General features: G+C 35.6%; 1 pseudogene; it reads left to right on the top strand.

Annotated features, from left to right (window-relative positions):
• Positions 1-1920: 1920 nt before the first annotated feature.
• Positions 1921-6979, top strand: LOC110944446 (annotated as a pseudogene).
• Positions 6980-12909: the final 5930 nt, after the last annotated feature.

Below are 12909 nucleotides of genomic sequence, written 5' to 3' on the forward strand. Positions count from 1 at the left end.
CGATATCGGTACCGGTTCCCATTTTTCCCGTTTTTCGATACCAGTACCGGTATTCACGGGTAAAAGATCGGTACCGGTACCGAACCGATATATTTGGTACCATACCGGTATCACTTTTCCCCGTTTTTCAGTACCGATACAGGTTCGGTACCGAACGAGTAACGTGCTCATCCCTAACTCTATTAGCTTTGTATGAATCGTCATCCTTTTTGTTGGTTATCTGCTAGGTGGGTCATAGCAAAGTTAAAGTTTTATAACTGTTAAAACATGTCTGTAGATATCAAGATAAAAATTAAACTATTATTAAGATGGTTACCGATTTACTTGGTTATTATTAAGAAGCAAACAAAAAAGGCCGGCTTAGATATACTCTATTAGCTTTGTATGGTCGTCATCCTTTTTGTTGGTTATCTGCTAGGCTAGTCATAGCAAAGTTAAAGTTTTATAACTGTTAAAACATGTCTGTAGATATCAAGATAAAAATTAAACTATTAAGATGGTTACCGATTTACTTAGTTATTATTAAGAAGCGAAAAAAAAGGCTGGCTTAGATTACATACGTCCATCTTAGTAGTAGTGGAACTTTGAGTCAATGATCTCTAGATCAAGTGGTGGAAGACTTGCATTTCTTTTGGGAGATGCAAGTTCAACTCCCATTTGGTGCAGAGTGAGGCATTGGTGGACAATGATAGGAGACCCAGGGAAACCTGGGTTGGATCCTTGAGCCAAACGGGTTTTACCCGTAATTTCATCGTCGTGCCTACGGACGGGTGGGTTACCGGGTTTTCCCCGGAAGGACCTAGGTTACTCTCAGAGTACTCCGTTTGGTCCAGTGGGTGCCCTGAGAGTGATCGAGATTAATTCTATTGGTCGTTAAAAAAAAAGTAGTGGAACTTTGAACATTTAAATTTAGAAGTCAAAAATATGTTTAAATGAGGCTTTTGAATAACCAAATAGAGATAACATTTTGCAAAGATAATGGACTAAACTTATACCTTTTAAGTCTAAAATTAGGGAGTCTCGCCCTTTCTAATCCTTACTAAGTTCCGTCCATAATCATTAGAGGGCGTTTGGTTCGCAGGAATTTAATGGAATTTAAGAGAATTGGAATTTGAATTCCATCTCTTAAGATGTTTGGTTCACATAATTTGATGCAATTGGAATCCCAATTCCAATCTTTATGTGTTTGGTTGACAATGGAATTGGAATTGGAATTAGGCATGAATTCCTTCAAATTCCTTTAACTAAAGGAATTCAAAATCCTTCCTATATGTGAAGAAATTAAAGTAAATTCATTGGAATCTTCGACCGTCTCGACCCGAACCGTTTCGACCCATACTGGTTTTTATCCGAACCGTTTCGACGCGAAGCGTTTTCACCCGTACCGTTTCGACCTGTACCGTTTCGACCCAAACCGTTTTGACACGAACCGCTTCCATCCGAACCGTTTCGACCCGTACCGTTTCCACCAGTACCGTTTCGAATCGACCCGAAATGGTGGTTGTGGGTGCCGGGGTGATGGATTTCAATTCATTTGACAACCAAACACAACAAAAATGGAATTGAGATTCCAAATTCAACAATTTCCAATTTCAATTGAAATGTCTAAATTCCAAATCCAATTTCTTCAAATTCTAATTCCTATACAAATTCCAATTTCAATTCCAAATCATTCCGCGAACCAAACGTCCCATTAGTTTTTAAATAAATGTATTACGTAGTAGTTACGAATGCAATACGTTATGTCTTTGAAACCTTCACTTGGATCGGGTCGTTGTCTAGATAGAAACATAAATATGTGAAGAAACCTTGATATATATATATATATATATATATATATATTCAAATCTCAGGGACTTAATTATCCATCAAGAAAGACTAAAGACCATGTTTCCATTCCTCATCAGAACACCAAAATCTAGATCTTCCAATATGGAGCAAAGTGGCATGTTTGAAGCGTGTGGTGGTGTAGGAAAGGCGGCCGCCGCATCTGTGGCGGTCGTGGTAGTTGTGGTATATGGATGGCGGTTTTTCAATTGGGTTTGGTTGGAACCTAAGAAGAAGGAGAAGTGTCTAAGAGACCAGGGACTGAAGGGAACCTCGTACATGTTCTTATATGGAGATGTTAAGGAGATAATGAAGATGACAACCGAAGCATACCTCAAACCCATAAACTTGAATGATGATATCGTGCCACGAGTTTTGTCATTCGCTCATGGAGCTGTTACTACTCATGGTACATATACGTTTATCACTTCCTTTTACCATTCTAGTTGTAGAAGCTATGTTTATATATATCTTTTAATAGATCAAATATCTTCTTTGTGGTTTCACTTTTGATAAGTTAGAATGGATGATGGGTAGGTAAAAATTGCTTCAATTGGGTGGGGCCGATACCTATAATACATATAACAGACCCCTCAATGATAAAGGAAATTCTTGGAAATTATAAAGACTTCCAAAAGCAAAGAGGAGGAAACCCGTTAGGAAGGTTGTTAGCAAGAGGGCTAGTGGACGCCGAGGGTGATCAATGGGTGAAACATCGAAAGATCATCAATCCCGCCTTTCATGTCGAAAAGCTTAAGGTTTTGCTCTTTGTTACCCGTTAGATTTAGACGAGATTAACGATTAACCTATAAATAAGTTGAGGAGGGTATTCACATGCATACAATGTTTATTTATTTATAGCATATGGTTCCTGCTTTTTATGCGAGTTGCGATGAGATGGTTAACAAATGGGAAGAAACATTAAAGGAAGAAAGCTCATGTGAAATGGATGTTTGGCCTCATCTCCAAAAAATGGCGGCGGATGTAATTTCACGGACAGCATTTGGTAGTAGCTATGTGGAAGGAAGGAAGATATTCGAACTTCAACGAGAACTAGCCGAGCTAATTATAATTGATTCTCGATCTATCTACATTCCTGGATCACGGTGAGTACATGTTTCCAACAATGTTTGTGTATCATATTTTCTTTACCGGAAGACTCACAAGACACCATCAATATCCAGCTTAGGGGTGTAAATGCCAAGCTACTAGCGAGTTGCTTGAAATTGACCCTAGTCGAGCTCGGGCTCAGCTGAGCTCGCTTGCACCCCTAATCCAGCTAATCAATGGAATTGGGTAAAACATAGCTTTCGTTGGATAAATGGCCTTCAAAAGGGTTAATGGCGGAAACTATTGGAAGGAGGATGTTAAGTTGTATATCTTTACTTTAAATATAACAAGTATTTATACTTGATGCTTTGTCGTGAGAATTTGGTTAGTATTAGTTATGGTGTAGCAATCAAAAGAGATAAAAATAAATACCAGTATTTTACGACAATGACATCATTGTGGTTAAATATATAATGAATATTGAAACATAGATCGTAAAACACATGGCGAATTTTAATATTTTATGTTGGAAATCAAGAAAAATTACGATAGATAAAACCATGTGAAAATTTCATATATTCAATTCAATATAGTATGATACAATATTGTTTGTAAAATATATTACTTATATTAAAAAGGTAATATATATATATATATATATATATATATATATATATATATATAGGGAGAGGATCATGAGAAAACTACATATATATATATATATGAGAAAACTAGAAAACTAACTAAAAGCCACTAAAAAGGAGGGGGGAGACTTTTAATGAAGGAGGGGAGACTTTTAATGAAGGAGGGGTAAAATTGGAACAAAAAATATATAACTTTTCAAACATTTCCCATTTCTCCATACGTTATCATTTTAAAACAAAAATGACACCATAAGATCACAAATTTTCTTATCTTTCATTCAAGTATATTCGAGCATATTTTTTATGACATAAAAAAAGATTTATGGTGTCGTCTTGTTTTCAATACTATTATTACAGTAGTGCACATGTGCAATATAACATGTACTACAATGTGCATTGCTTAAAATTAGCTTTTTGAGTCTAGTTTAGCTTTTAGGGTTAGCTTTTTTGGAGGTTTAGGATTAGGATTAGGTTTTTGGGTGTGGGGGGGAGGGGGGTTTAGGTTTTTGGGGGGTGGTGGTGGGGGGTTTAGGTTTTTTTCGGGTTTATGTTTAGGGTTTAGTTTTAGGTTTTCGGGAGGGTGGGGGTGGGGGGGTTTAGGTTTTTGGGGGGTCGGGGGGGGGGGTTAGGATTTTGGTGGGAGGGTGAATTTAGGTTTTTGGGGGGTGGGGGTGGGGGGGTTTAGGTTTTTGGGGGGTGTCGGTGGGGGATGGGTTAAGTGGTTTAGGCTTTCCGTATTAGTACACATGTGCAGTACAACCAAAAAAAAATTTTTTTTTTTTTTTTGAAAATTTTTTTCCATACATAAAAAGTAGCGATTTTTCTATAAAAAATTGTAAAAAAAAAATTGGTATGTTTTTTAGGTTATTTTAGGCTTTTTTAGTTAGTTTTTTAGTTTTCTCATTTAAACTAGTTTTCTCATATATATAATTAAGAGTAAATTGCGGTTTTGGTCCCTATGGTTTATTAGCCATTGCAATATTTTACAATTTTGAAAAGTATTGCAATTTTGATACTAATGTTTTCATTTCATTGCAATTCCAGTCCACCTTACTAACCTCATCCATAACTTTGTTAAAACCAAGTCACATGACTATCATGTGCAGGGGCATTATCGTAAATAACCATAAATATGAAAGAAATAATGTTACTACTTAACTTCTGTTTCTTTCTTCTTCACACCCAAACCCTAATACATCAGCTGATGTAAACGAATAATTGAAACTATTTAAATGACTAACGACGTGTACACTGTAACGATTCAGCTGAAGTTATTAGTTAACGATGTTTACGCTGCGTGCACATTCAGGTAACGATTTATACGACTAACTATAACTGCTGCTGCGTGTGCTTATAACATGTTTGATGTTGTCAGTTAACGACGTGTACGTTGCGTACAAGGTTTTTTGAACAAAAAATGGGCAAAAAGCAGTAGGTTTAATTCAGCGAAAAAAACACCAGGTTTTTATCAGCCAAAAAAAGTAAAAAAAAATCAGGTTATTTCCGCAAAAAGCCTAAAAACTGTAGGCTTTTTTCAGCAAAAAAACCTCTAAAAATGCAGGTTTTTATCATAAAAAAAGTGAAGGTTTGTTCAGCAAAAAAAGGCCAAAAATCTGCAGGTTTTTTCAGCAAAAAAACCCAAAAAAAAATACAGGGTTTTATCCACAAAAAATGTCAAAAAAGTGCAGGTTCATTCAGCAAAAAAAAGGGCTAAAAACTGCATGTTTTTTTCCAGCAAAAAAACCCCCAAAAATGCAGATTTTTCAGTAAAAAACATCAAAAAAGTGCAGCGTTCGGGAGCGTTCTACAGGTTTTTCGGCACTACAGCGAAGCGGTTTTTTCTGTAAGTTTTATTAACAGGTTTTTTGGATCGGTTTAAAAAAAATCAGTTATTCAGTGTGCGGGCGACGCTGCTGCGTGCGGGCAACGCTGCAGCGTCCATAAATTTGCGTGCAGCCGATGCTGCTGTGTGTTTATAACCTGCTTCAGCCATGCATAAATTTAACACCCAGTTATGCTTCCGAAACACCCAGTTATGATCGAGAACCACATCCGATTTTGAAGAAAATGGAGATTTGTGTCGCTCATGGGAAACCCTAGGACAATATCACTCAGAACAACGTCGTATGATTCAAAAAGATGATTTTTCTTCTATTTGTTTCTTTCATTTTATGGTTATTTACGATAATGCCCTTGCACATGATAGTCATGTGACTTGTTTTAACTAGGTTATGGATGGGGTTAATAAGGAGGATGGAAATTGCAATGAAATGAAAACATTAGTATCAAAATTGCAAGACTTTTCAGAATTGTAAAATATTGCAATGGCTAATAAACCACAGGGACCAAAACCGCAATTTACTCTATAATTAATTTGGTATGAAAGTGTTATGTGCATTTCACTTGTACCTTATGCAAAGAAACTAGGAAATTTGGGACTAGTACCTTTTGTAGAGACAAAGGAGTTTTCCAAATTAATAAAAAATCAATGGTTCTTTCTTTATTTTCTTGATTTTGTAGATTTCTACCAACGAAAAGCAACAAGAGGATAAAAGCGATCGCCCACGAGATAAAGGGTTTGGTGAAGGGCATTATTGATAAACGAGTAGAGCAAATGAAAAAAGGGGAGATTGTAATGACGACCTTCTCAGCATACTTTTGGACTCCAATTACAAAGAGATTAAACAACACGGGCATAACAAAGGACTTAGTATTGATGATGTCATTGAAGAATGTAAGCTCTTCTACTTTGCAGGCCAAGAAACTACTGCAAATCTGCTTGTTTGGACTATGATATTGTTAGGACAACACAAAAACTGGCAAGATCGTGCTAGGGGTGAAGTTTTAAAGGTTTTTGGAGATAGAAAACCAGATATTGATGGTTTAAATCAACTAAAAGTTGTAAGTTTTCTCATTTGTCTTGCATTTTTCTAAAAAGATACTTTCATATTCATTTCCTTTTCCTTTATACTTATTAACTTTTTATTTACAGATCAATATGATCTTCCTCGAGGTCCTTAGGTTATACCCTCCAGTGGCAGGAATGCCAAGAATGATTCACAAAGACACTAAAATAGGAAATATAACGTTACCAGCCGGGACATTCATAGTGTTGCACACAATGCTTTCACATCATGACCCTGATATATGGGGTGAGGATGTAAAGGAGTTCAATCCGGAAAGATTTTCACAAGGTGTGTCGAAGGCAACCAAGGGACAAACCTCGTTTATCCCATTTGGAGGGGGTCCACGTGTATGTATTGGACAAAATTTTGCTATGTTGGAAGCAAAAATGACGCTCGTTATGATTCTAAGACGCTTCTCATTTGAGCTCTCACCGTCATATACCCATGCTCCGTATCTTATCATCACTGTTCAACCACAGTTTGGTGCACACTTGGTTTTGCATAAAATTTAGTGGTGAGTAAGGTTGTTCTATAAAGATGCAAGATTATATATATTACAAGTTATTTGTTGCTAAACCATGTAATAATGTTTTAGATTATAGTCTTGTCATAAAGCATAAAGCTGCTAAATCATGTAATAATGTTTGTGTAGATTATAGTCTTGTCATAAAGCAGTATCTATATATCTTCTGTTACTTGTGTTATACCCTGGATGGTAATGTTTTAAGGATCTTTTTAAACAAATTATAATAAAAATAAAATACATACTAAGCAAGGGTAAGAGGCTTTAAACGAGTTTCTTCAGCAATATCTTCAACCGGAAGAATTAAGCGAGCAAACAACGTCAGCGTTGGTTAAAGGAACTTCCACCTGCTTAAGGTGCAATAGTTGCAATAGTAATTGTTTTGTTAAAGATATATATCTCTAATCTGTTCGTGTCTCTCCTCTATTATTTTCTGATCAATGTAATTCGAAGTCTTTTGTTTCCCTCTTAGCTAAGTTTCGAGCATGCGTGTGTAGAAGAATAAATCTAGAAGTTCATTTGAACACTATCCCAAAAAAGTTGTTTCTGTTTTAAACCGTCAAAGAAAATGATCCTTTCATTATTTTGCACCCCCTAAATGTGTGTAGGAGTTGGAGTGGAAGTAAAACATAACGCTTTGTTTTTTTCATCCATCTATGTAAGGCTGAATTAACATTTTTAGAGACCAAAGTGAACAGTAAAATTGAGGCTTTTTTGAAAATTTAGAGTTTTTAAACTACTTGGTTAACCTCTATTTTTACGATGTTGACAAACCAATAATGGTTATAATGTTGATCACCAAAATACTATGAAATAGTATTAATCTAACGTTAGTTTTTCAACCTTCTAACGTTAGTTTTTCAAATTTCTATATATGTTAGGTTGAAAGATATTCTTGTTTTATAGCACTCTTATACCAAGAAAATGCATGTTTTGAACTTTTGATCAGCCATTTTTGAAAGAGTAAATTACGTTTTTGGCCCATGTGGTTATATCACTTTTACTATATTAGCCCAAAATAAGATTTTTTAACATCAGTGCCCCCATGGTCTCTATAACTAACTATTTTGGCCCATGAGTCTAACTCCATCCCTTACCCTGGTTAATTATTTATCACATGCAATTCACATGATGGATATTTTTTGTAATTTCTCATCCCCTTTAAATCTAACCCAGATCTTCAAGAACATCATCATCTTCTAACCCAGATCTTCAAGAACACATCATCATCTTCAAGAACACATCATCTTCAAACCCGGATCTTCAAGAACATGACCACATCTTCAAACCCATCATCATCATCCCCTAAACAAAACCCACATTTCAGTTTCAGATCTTCATGAACAAGAACAAATAAAAAACAAAACCCAAATTCAAGAACATTTTTTCTTCCCAAATCAATCAACAAGAACAAATAAAAAACAAAACCCAAATTCAATCAACAAAATTAATATCCTCTTCAAGAACAACAAATTAATATCCTCTTCACAAACGAACTCACCGGCAATTACGGAGGGGAGCCACCAAACATGAACGCTTCCGGACGGCGGTGGCGTGGTGATGTTGTTGGGACGGCGATAGAGACGATTACAGAGAAGTAGGAGATAGATTAACGGTGGTTCTGTGGTGATGCTGTGGAGGCGGCGGTTCGGTGGTGATGTTGTTGTGACAGTGGTTTTGTGGTGGTGCTCTGGAGGTGCCGGTTCGGTGGTGGTGTTGTCCGTGGCGGTGGTGTGGTGCTCCCTTTTTCTCTGACGCCTAATTTTATTTACTGAACTTTCCTGGTATTATGTTTCAGGAAGTCGGTGGATCTTTATGGTCGTGTAGCATCTTCTAGTCTGAACTTTCTAGGGTCTTCTAACTTATTATCGTTAGGTGGCTCATTCCTTTCGTCGTCTCCTAAAAGGAGATGCACTTCCAAAATACTCACAAGTTTGGACGCCCATCTCTTGATTTGATGTACAGTTGGGAAGTTGGGGCTAGGGTTTTGAGTTTTGAGAGAGTGAAGAAGGGAAGGATAAAGAGATGAAGATGATGTGTTCTTGAAGATAAGGTGTGTGTGATTTGCAGATGATATGATAGAAATTAGATTTAAAGGGGAAGAGAAATTACCATTATACCCATCATGTGTCTGCCATGTGACTAATAATTAACCAGAGTTTGGGGTTTGGTTAGACTCAGGGGCCAAAATAGTTAGTTATAGAGACCATAGGGGCACATATGTCAAAAAATTTTATTTTTAGCTAATATAGTAAAAGTGATATAACCATAGGGGCCAAAAATGTAATTTACTCATTTTTGAAATAAGAGATGTTGCTATATTTAAGATTGAGTGACTGGATCAACCATTATTTCCAAGCTTATGTTCACTACTAGAAAACTGTCTACTTTGTGACAGCCAAATTTGTAGCAAATTTGTAGGAAATTGGTCTTACCTACAGATTTGCTACAAAAAAATTCGTGCAAAATAAACTTGTCGATAATTAGGTTAGCTACAAAATTTCACACAAATTTTCGACAAAAATCTATCGTCACAAACGTTGCCACAAAATACCTACAAACCAGTTTTTTTATGTTTTTCCTACAATTCTTCCACAATTATGCCTATTTTTGTATTTTATTTTATGATATTTTACTTTTAAAATTAATAACACTAATGAGAAAAATTATCCATGATTACGAATAATTATTTTGATTTTGCGACAAGTAACATGTGTGTAACAACCGGCTAAATTTCTATTTGAATTTTGTACAAGATGCAGGAATTTATATAAAAAGTGCACTATTTTAAAAATTAACACAAAACAAAGTTTCAAAGTGACCACATACTAGTTATCTACCAACTAGTTTAGATATCCATGACATGACATGACATGATTAATAATTTGTTTACATCAAAAACATTGTCTAAACAAAGGTTAAATTAACGCGGAAGCTTGTAAATTTGTGTTCGGTTCTTCAAAACATGCTTGATCGCCATCCCGAAAGTCCCCTTTGTCACCTAAGGTCAAAACCACTTAAAATGTTAGTTTTGACATTTATATAGAGTGTATAAACAAGTTCCAGCATCGAATCATGAAAATAAAATAAAAATTCGAAATTTGACCCGTCGTGTGGCGCGACGGCTCTCGCGTGTCGCGCCGGATCTAAGTGATCCTGTCGCGTGGCGTGGGGGGTAGCATTTTCCAGCAGGTGCAGGTTTTTGACCTGTATTTCCTGCCAGCTCCGAAAATTCCAAGTTTAAACTTCAAAAGGTCATAACTTTTGATCCGTAGGTCCGTTTTAGGTGATTCTTTTTCCTACACGATTGTAATTTAATTACCGACGTGTCTATAATGATTATCAAACCGAAAACTTGGTTTATGGACCGAACGACTAAAATCACTATGCAATTATTCGACCCATTCTAATTACACTCATTTTGCTACCCTTTTTTATAGTAAACATAAGGCGCCTTTTACCCAACTTCCGGGGCTTATTATCACCGGCATTTCATTACCAATCTTATGGCTTCGTGCTCTGGTGATTGTTACCGCCTATGCTAACTATATAAAAAAAACTCAACACTACTAATTACACCAATATTCGACCCGTTTGGCTCATCTATCGAATCCTCTATTATAATGACCACCAAACGTCTTCTAACCGATTCTTAACTTATTATTTCAAGTACGAACATTGTCGCTTCAATCAACACAACCTTTATTCTACAACACAACTATACATATTCTAGCTATCAAATTACTCAATGTAACGAATCAAGTTACATACCTTCAAAGCACGCCCTTCAAACGCAAGTCGCCACCGGCTTGTCCACTCGACGCTCCGGTATCCTTTCCTATAGAGTTCAATCATGACACGTTTAGAACTCTTTTTAAATCATATATGGCATAATTTGCCGAAACATCATAATTATGTGTTTTAACTTTAAATTTCAGTTTTAAGCCTTCTTTGAGGCATTTCTACAAACACTTTATGGGCAGAATTCTACATGATTTAATAACAAGTTCATAACTTATCATATAGCCAAATTTACATCAATCAAACTATCTTATATCAATTTTAGCCTCTATAATTCTGAAATCACTTCACAAATGTCAAATTACACTAGAACAACCCCCAATTTCCTAGTGTTTATTAAGTTCTACATAACCCACTAATCACCTACAATGGTGTTCACGGATTTTACTAAAATTAAGCATGATTTCAACATGTACTTGTCTAAGGTTTACTCCTAGACGCTACAATGTTCCTATTTCATCTATATAACACACATGCATCAGCAGATTTCGAATTCCCTAAGTTCATGAGAATTTCAAGTAGAGAATTTTTATCAAATTTCACATACCTTATGATCTCCTTACAATGGGGATCACTAATCCAGGCTCGAATTTCGTTTTGGGACTGATCTTGACCTTCAATTTGTGAGATTTAGGAGAGTTTAGGGTTTGAAGAGGAGCTCCAAGTCGCCCCCTGTGTTTCAATCGACCAGACACCCTTTTGTGTGTGTTTTGTTTAATTAATTGAATTCTAGTTTCAATTTTAACACCTTCAGTCCCCCCAACTTTCGTTTTTATTTTGTTTTAACTCTTTAACCTACTCATAAATCACCATCGAACTAGGTTAGTGTCATTCCTAGTTAGTTTATTTTACTTATTAATTTACAACATATTTGTAATATAAGAATTTGTATTTTCGGGGTGTTACAATGTGTGAAAGTGCTGATATCCAAGATGTAGCAGAACAAAGTAATGGAGTTCTAAATAGTCCCAAAGATGGTGTTCATGAACCAGCACAAACATGTGTGAAATTAGCACTCTTGAAGCTAGCACCGACATATTCGAAAACAACACAAAGATCATAACTAGCACATACAAGTTTAAACTTAACAATTTTGAAACCAATACCAAAAGAATTGATACCAGCACAAGCACTCCAGAAGACCAACTGTTAAAACATTGTGCTAGTTAGTTTTTTCAAGTGCTAATAAAACATGTGCTTAAATAAAATTAATTTCTTATTGTGCTGATTAAATACCAACATAGTTTTATAAAATATTTCATCCAGATTTTGAATCATAATTATAGGGGTAGAAGTCAGATTTAACCAGTTTGGATTTTTATCATGATTTGAATTGGATCCTCCTTGATTTCGAAAACTATTTAATATTTTCAACATGTACTTGTCTAGGGTTTACTCCTAGACGCTACAATGTTCCTATTTCATCTATATAACACACATGCATCATCAGATTTCGAATTCCCTAAGTTCATGAGAATTTCAAGTAGAGAATTTTTATCAAATTTCATATACCTTATGATCTCCTTACAATGGGGATCACTAATCCAGGCTCGAATTTCGTTTTGGGACTGATCTTGACCTTCAATTTGTGAGATTTAGGAGAGTTTAGGGTTTGAAGAGGAGCTCCAAGTCGCCCCCTGTGTTTCAATCGACCAAACACACATTTGTGTGTGTTTTGTTTAATTAATTGAATTCTAGTTTCAATTTTAACACCTTCAGTCCCCCAACTTTCGTTTTTATTTTGTTTTAACTCTTTAACCTACTCATAAATCACCATCGAACTAGGTTAGTGTCATTCCTAATTAGTTTATTTTACTTATTTATTTACAACATATTTGTAATATAAGAATTTGTATTTTCGGGGTGTTACAATGTGTGAAAGTGCTGATATCCAAGATGTAGCAGAACAGAGTAATGGAGTTCTAAATAGTCCCAAAGATGGTGTCATGAACCAGCACAAACATGTGTGAAATTAGCACTCTTGAAGCTAGCACCGACATATTCGAAAACAACACAAAGATCATAACTAGCACATACAAGTTTAAACTAAACAATTTTGAAACCAATACCAAAAGAATTGATACCAGCACAAGCACTCCAGAAGACCAACTGTTAAAACATTGTGCTAATTAGTTTTTTCAAGTGCTAATAAAACATG

The sequence above is a fragment of the Helianthus annuus genome, chromosome 6 (genome assembly GCF_002127325.2).
Source record: "Helianthus annuus cultivar XRQ/B chromosome 6, HanXRQr2.0-SUNRISE, whole genome shotgun sequence".
NCBI classification, from domain to species: Eukaryota; Viridiplantae; Streptophyta; class Magnoliopsida; order Asterales; family Asteraceae; genus Helianthus; species Helianthus annuus.